We start from the raw sequence: 6,000 nt of genomic DNA on the forward strand, positions 1-6,000 counted from the left end.
AAACCATAACGTCACATGATTTCTCCCGCCCTCCATACAGTTGAAATATATTCTTGATTTTATTAAAACCAACAGGAAAACTGTGCGGTGATCTTACGTCTGGCTCCACTTTTAGACGACGGAGTTGAAACTTGTGTTGACATGAAATATTTGGTTTCATCCATGATACTGGGTCCGACATGTTACGGTAAGTATAGCGGTCAATTTTTTTCTCTAGAACATCGCATGTGCATTTGCCTTCTAATGAAAAAAAAATTCAAACTAGATTCTAAGAATGCAATGAACGTTCATGCTATCATGATTAAGAACGTTTTAGATAATAATAGGTTAGTAAATCCTTTTGTTGTTTATTTGTTAAATTTAAAACACAAAGAGCCAAAATAAATTTTCCGGTAAAGCTTGGCAAGCTTTTCCGTGGCTGTGAAATATTTCGAAGAGGCGATCAATCAATCAATCGATCAATCAATTAATCGACCAATTAATCACAAGAACAGTAGCAATAACAATTGCAACAAATAACTTACCCACAATGGGACACAACTTTATGTAGTCATTAAACCTTTCATCAAGATAGTGAAATGTCTCGTTACAACACTGTGATATTTTGATATCATCGTCATTTAAACATTCTCTTTCCCATTGCTTTCTGTCTTGAACAAATTCAGACCATCCTCTTTTACAAAACTTAGACTCTTTTTCTCCAAAAACGACGTTTGCAGTCAAAAAAGTCATTATAACCATCTGTAAAACTTCTTTACAGTTGCCAAATATGATTGGTTTACGTTGGCTTCGTCCAATTCCCATTCTATGAAAATGATTTATGCCATGTATATTATTACAACATTTGAGATAAATTCCGTTCATTGGTGATTCAGATGGTGAGCTTTTATAATATTTTTAAATGTTGAATCGACAACAACTTAATTGAATGTATTTTCTTGAAGATCGGTTAGAAGATGAAACTTGGTTCTTAGCCCACATACAACTCAATATCTTTTACTTAAATGAGGTGGACCTAAAAACTGTACGTTCGATTGTGCATTGGAGGCTGGTGTACGTATACCGAAATAATATTTTCCGCGCTTAATACAAAACAAAATAATTTCAAATAATTGACATCATTGTTTTTTTGCCATCATCAAAATTTGCAATAAGCCTTACTTAATAAGTTTATATCATGACTACAAAAGAATACGAAAAATATTTCTTTTTATTTTTTTACTCTGTAGAGAAGCGTTTCACAGCGGGCCGGAATTTTGCATCCGGCCCGCTGCAAAATGCATCTGGCCCGCTGTGAAAAATGCAAGCAAAACGACAAAACCAAAGCAACGTACGGCTAAAATGTGTGAAAACCTTTCCGGAAAAGGCTAAATGAATGTTAAAAATAAAAAACATACCCGAAAAACTTCTCTTTTTTGGATTTTTACGCCTTTTTTCGCTTGTCAATACGTTGTTTTTGTGGGTAGCCTGCGCATGCGCGGCTAACCACTATGTAGTCGAAAAAGTGTCCGGATCTGTGTGTGTTTGTGGGTGCCACATCTTCGGCAATCGTCGGATATACGAAAGGCTACCCACATGTACGCATTGCGTACCTATTTTTTTAATCGATTCGCCGTGATTTAGTTGCTATGGTAACAATATTTGCCATTTCATTGGCTGTTTCCCGACTAGGATATATTTATAAGGAGTTGTTGACGGATTAAAATTCTAAAATGGCTTGCAGAATTTGAAATTTTTATAGTTTATTCATTAAATTTGTTGTATTTTTTTGTGTTTTATAAAGTCAAAAAAGTCAATGTTAAAAAAAAACACGTTATTTACCGGCAGCTTCGGTCCGGATGCAAAAAACTGTGCCCTCGGTCTCAAAAACATCCCTCGGCCTACGGCCTCGGGCCGTTTTCGAGACCTCCGGCACAGTTTTTTGCATCCGGACCTCGCAGCCGGTAAATAACATACATGTAATTTACACGTTTCATTTAGCTATCCGAATCGAAATTATTCACATGAATGAATTAGTCCAAAATGAATCTGTCTATTAATTATACCGTAATAAAAAGTAATATACAAATCACAATAAATGTTTTCCTCGGGTGTAACTATGGGACTTGAAGTTTCCAGTTGAGAAATAATTTGTCGAGTGGAAGATCGGCGCTGATAGACTATGCCAAAATTAGGTTGACAAATTAGGGAGACATAAGTTTATCAACAATCTCTTACATGCAGCTTCCAACGGAATTTTTACTGATGTGCTTCTATCCGCAGTCCTGCATGACGTTTCTGCTTTCGAATTCTATACGCATGTATGAATTTATTTACATACTAATTTAAGCAGGCTGTGTTTTAAGTAGCCTAGAAGCCTCAACCCAATCCATTATTTGAAAGAATCATTGGACAACACCTCGCCCTGCGGCATCGCATGGGTTTGGTTGGTAAACAATAGAAACAGCTTCGCCAACGAGCGATCTCGAAACACGGCCAAAATTAAAACGGGTCAAAATATTCGAGAAATACCTCATTTTAGGGTCTTTTTACATGGAGCGAGTTATCCCAGCTAGGCGAGGTGAAAACTGCATAATTTATAATGAAAGACTAATCAGGTTAAACCTTTAATGTGATGCACTTTTCACCTCGCCTAGCCGGGATAACTCGCTGAACATAAACACCATAGTTCATATTCATTTAGACGCGTTGCGATCCTAAATGTTGTTCGATATTCAGACAATAGGTTATAATTTATAAAGTATATATTGTAGAACGTAAATGTTGTTGGCTTGCCAGTTGCGGATCTGGGGGTAGTCAGAATATATCACTACACCTTAATAAAATCGCAATCGCATTGGTAGATTTTTATTTCAACGGTGTTTTCAATTTTAAATTATTTTATCGGCGCAATTTATTTTGACTACCCCTAGATCTGCCATTGAGCTCAACGTACTGTAAACGAGTATACGATCGTACTATAGTGGACGAGGAACTGCGTGATCGAGTTTCGATGTTGTGAAAATCTCAAGAGCTCCAAAATTATGACTTGATAAACAAATAAAGCTTATAATTAATCATAATTAGTCGTCCACATTCGTGAGCAGCTTTACCGGCATTAACTGTGATTGTATTTACAACAATGGAGAGGACAATGTATTTCTAATTGTTTGCGTTTATTTATACATATATAGGCTGAACATTAATGACATGTATAATTATATTATTTCACTGCAAATATAGTCAAGAATTGCTTGTAACTTGCTTCAAAGGTAAAATCGAAATCGGTCAATCGATGCGGAATATTGTTTAGAATAATTGTGCCAAGTTTCATTCCGATCAAACAAGTAATGCTAGAGCCTTAGGTTTTTTTTAAGGAGCGTCGCCCCCTAACAAAAATATAATAAAATAAACCATATGTTTACATACAGACATGACGTTCACTCAGGACTGTCTAACCCTTTGGAATATATTAAAAACCTTTGTTCGTATGAAAACCTTATATAGTTTATATCAACGTGTAAAACGCGACCACATCTTAAAAACTGCGAATTAGCAGCTGTAGTGTTGTAGACACGCCTCCTGATTGACAATCGGACAAGGGGGCTAAATATAGAAAGACAGAAAGTTAAAGTAGTAAACCGACACAAGGAAGCTAAGGCGAACGATGCAAAAGCAAAAACAAAAGGAAGAAAATACGCAAATGAAAGGAGACATGCAAAACCATTGGCACTAAAAGTGGGGGACAAAGTCATACTTAAACAGAGAAAGAGAAACAAGTTTACAACAAAATTCGAACTGGAACCATATAATTATAATAACCGAAAGGAAAGGAACTCAGATAAATGCTGAAAATCGGAGGCACGTAGTCACAAGGAATGCATCCTTTTTTTAAACAGATAAATGGTGATGCGAGAGAATCAGATGAGAGTGAGGACCTCGACGAACGAAAAGCAACAACAACAGGATTGAACAACGGAGAGCAAACATCAACACTGCAAAGATCGACCAGAAACCGCATTCAAACCGAACAGTATTGAAATCCTATAAATCTTGATAAACCTTTAGATTATCGAACATACATTAGGTTTATACACGAACAGAAAAAGTAATTAAGGTTGATATTGGATATACAGGGTGTCCCAAAAAAAACGAAAACTATTGAAATCACTCATTGTTAAAATTTGAATGCCGTGTTCACGAATTTCAGCCCGTGGGGATTTAATGCAACTTATAAAATGCTAAATGCTTTTTGCTGCTAGAGAAAGGGGACATGTCGAAGGACATGGTCCTTGAGATGCACATTTAAATAATGTTATCCATATTTGTAAATTGTAAATATTGTTAATAAATATCATTTTTGCGAACAAGCAAATTTGACTGCATCATGATGCATGCATAAAAATGCTTATGGCAACCCCTATTTATACACTTGTGGGCCCAACAGAGTGCTTAGGCATTCAAACTGTAACAATGGCATTGTTATGGGTGATTTCAATAGTTTTCGTTTTTTTGGGACACCCTGTAGATTGCATTTACGTTTAAAGGAAAGGAGGGATGTAGTGTTGCATGTAGACACGCCTCCTGATTGACAATCGGACAAGGGGGCTAAATATAGAAAGACAGAAAGAGAGAAGTATTGTATGAAGGGGAGCGTTAGAAGCGGAGAATATATGTATTTCAAAATTCAACAGCAGCGATATTGTTAAAATAGAACCAAAATCCACATGTACCCGTTTACAGTGCATCCGATTTATTTGCACGGCCCGGCTAAAATTGCTACCTGTGCCCATTCCGCCCGCGCTCTAAAATCCGACGTTAAACTTCGAATAGAATTGATAACGAGGTTTATCACCTCAAGGATTAGATAATGAGGTTTATCACCTCAAGGAATATAATAGATAATGAGGTTTATCACCTCTTATCTCTTAAGTAAATTAGCTTGTAGGTACACCACGTAAATATAAAAACACTGGAAAGCTTTCGGTCTGTTAACCCAGGCCTTCAACAGTGCAACGTAACTATGTGATAACGGATTAACGGACCGAAAGCTTTGCAGTATTTAGATACTTACGTGATGTACCTACAAGTTACTTTATTTATTTGATGTCACCATGCAAACTTACAAGAATATTATTATCTCTTGTTGAATTGCATTCGACGCGAACAAAATGTGACGTTTCATCAGGGGCTTTAATTTACTATCCGAATCACAATATTCTTAAGGAAATGATCGATTTCATAATTTCGCTGAAGTGGAGAGCAATAATTGAAAGTAGCCTATTTTTTTAGTTTAGTAGATCGTAGAAACTGCCCATGGCCGTGCCAAAACGGCTACTACTTTTTCAGTTACTGTACCTATAGATTAGCGGTCTGGGGCCGGTTGTATCAAGCCCGTTTAGCTTAAACGGTGTATAAGTCAAAATTAAATAACACTCTTACATCTCTCTTGAATGAGTCAACTTGAATTCTATGCACTGAACATGTAGTTGTAAACAGTATTTTTGTGTGAAGGTAAAAAACATTTAGTTCGCTTGTTCTATAAAACAATAGACTTGCTTTCTATTTTGAACTTATCCACCGTTTAAGCTGAACGGTCTTGATACAACCGGTTCCTGCTAAGTGTCCGGCGTTTGTGCCTATTGCGACAATTCTATTTTTCATATTAATTTTACACTCGACGTAAAACCGAAAAAAGATGTAAAATTATTAAAGTCAAAGAAGCTACAGCTCGTTTGTCATAAACATCTGGTGATGCAGTTTCTAAGTCGGAATTCGATTCTTGCTAAGATTCAAAATAGTCTATAATTATATAGTTGTTGGATTAATGATGTCTACCATAAATATGTAGATTTATATGATAATACTTCATACCTGTGTATAAAACAGCGCTGAAAAATTGAACCACAATTCACCAAATGAATGTTTTCTTTGTTTGAACGTACAGGACAATAATATAGACAGACATTTCCATCTGTTTTCTAAGGTTTGTAGTGACGTCACTTGAGGGGCGGATCTAGC

This window comes from Dendronephthya gigantea, unplaced genomic scaffold (assembly GCF_004324835.1).
Source record: "Dendronephthya gigantea isolate DGI-Jeju-01 unplaced genomic scaffold, DenGig_1.0 000014F, whole genome shotgun sequence".
Classification (NCBI taxonomy): domain Eukaryota; kingdom Metazoa; phylum Cnidaria; class Anthozoa; order Malacalcyonacea; family Nephtheidae; genus Dendronephthya; species Dendronephthya gigantea.